Raw genomic sequence first — 1,121 nt, forward strand, 5'->3', positions numbered from 1 at the left:
TTAGGTAGGCTTCCTTCCTCTTTTCTTTCTCTCCTCCTCCCCTCTCTAGTTACTTCCTTCTTTCTTCTTTGCTCTTCATGAGCACTTAGGTCTCAAACTCATTACATGAGTAGATGAATGGTGTTGCTTAATTTTCTTGCAATCAATATGCACTATAATCATTAATAATGGATTGTGGAAAGCTACATTGCTCTCATTTTCACACAATCACATACTACTTGAAGGATGCACACCAAGTGTTCGATGAAAGGCATACTTGAATTTTGGACTCATTGTGACTACCTTGCCTCTCACCAATCACTTTGGAGTGCATCCCCACTTTCCACAAACCATTCTTTCCATTCTCTTGGCTTGCCTCCCATTTATGGTCCCTAAGGGTGTATGCTTCTCATGCCCCTTCCTTGCATGCTTAAACTACCCTTGCACCACATGGAATTATTTGCCTTGCGCTTCACACATTATCCTAGTACATGTTGCAGCTGTCATGTAACTTTTCCTTACATCGAACTCATGTATCTCCACTTCTTTGGGTTTGATATTTTCCTTTCTTGCTTTTACAGGATGGTCATCAAAAAGGACAACGGGAAAGGCCCCAAGAAGCCGACCTCCAATAGAGCGCGTCAAGAACTAACGGCCAAGCCCCTCCTAAAGAAGACTAAGGGCCCCGTTGACGTTCTAGAGAAGGACAACCCTCCTAAGGATTCAAACAAGTTTCCCAACCGTTACTGCGAACTTGTTTACTCCAGAATGATTGAAAGGAATTACCATCCGGAACCCCTCCTAGTCTTACCGGCTCACCTCAGTCCGATTGTGATGCCACATATTGACCGGAGGCAATGGAGGTTCCTCTTGAGGCAACCAACGGAGGCCAATCTCTCATGGGTGGTGGAATTCTACTCCAACTTCCACTCACCACATCTCACATCCATATTTGTGCGCCGAAAACAAGTGTCGGTCACAGTGGAAGCCATCCGAGAAGTCCTTGGAATTACACCGCCACAGGATGCATATGACGCCTACCAAGAGGTCTTAGCTACATGCATTGACCGCGCATTCGATTGGAGCGCAATCCTCCGCGTCATTGCTTTACCCGACGCATATTGGATTCGGGGAACCATAAA

Source organism: Arachis ipaensis, chromosome B6, assembly GCF_059453495.1.
Source record: "Arachis ipaensis isolate K30076 ecotype BB chromosome B6, ASM5945349v1, whole genome shotgun sequence".
NCBI lineage: Eukaryota > Viridiplantae > Streptophyta > Magnoliopsida > Fabales > Fabaceae > Arachis > Arachis ipaensis.